This window comes from Penaeus monodon, chromosome 27 (genome assembly GCF_015228065.2).
Source record: "Penaeus monodon isolate SGIC_2016 chromosome 27, NSTDA_Pmon_1, whole genome shotgun sequence".
NCBI lineage: Eukaryota > Metazoa > Arthropoda > Malacostraca > Decapoda > Penaeidae > Penaeus > Penaeus monodon.
In genome coordinates this window covers 34,800,704-34,801,045 of record NC_051412.1, presented here as the reverse complement: position 1 = coordinate 34,801,045, position 342 = coordinate 34,800,704, and the positions used below count along the sequence as shown (strand labels likewise).

General features: G+C 47.4%; 1 protein-coding gene across 2 annotated transcripts in view; it reads right to left on the bottom strand.

Moving 5' to 3' along the window:
* LOC119590799 (transcriptional enhancer factor TEF-1-like) overlaps positions 1-342 on the bottom strand; it is a gene marked incomplete in the record, with an annotated part of 156,884 nt that overhangs the window by 85,050 nt on the left and 71,492 nt on the right.

The following is a 342-nucleotide window of genomic DNA, read 5'->3' as shown; positions in this document are numbered from 1 at the left end:
GGCCTCTCCCCCCCCCCCTCTTTCACTTCGCCCAGAGCATTGCATGACGGGATAATCAAGCAACACCTGCATGATGCCCGCGCCGTGTGAAACGTCATGCACCAGGGGACGGAGAGTACCGAGTGGGATGGAAGATTTAGATAGGGATAGATGGTTTTTTGATGTGTAGTGGTGGGAGGGGGGAAAAATTATGTTTAAAAGTGGTGGATTAGATGAGGATGGATGTAAAATTGATAGGATGATATATATGATTGGAGGTATATTTTGTAGTGATACTAAATTATGATGGTAGTGGATAAAGGGAGGGGGAGGGATAAAAACGGGGGGAGGCGAGAGAACGAG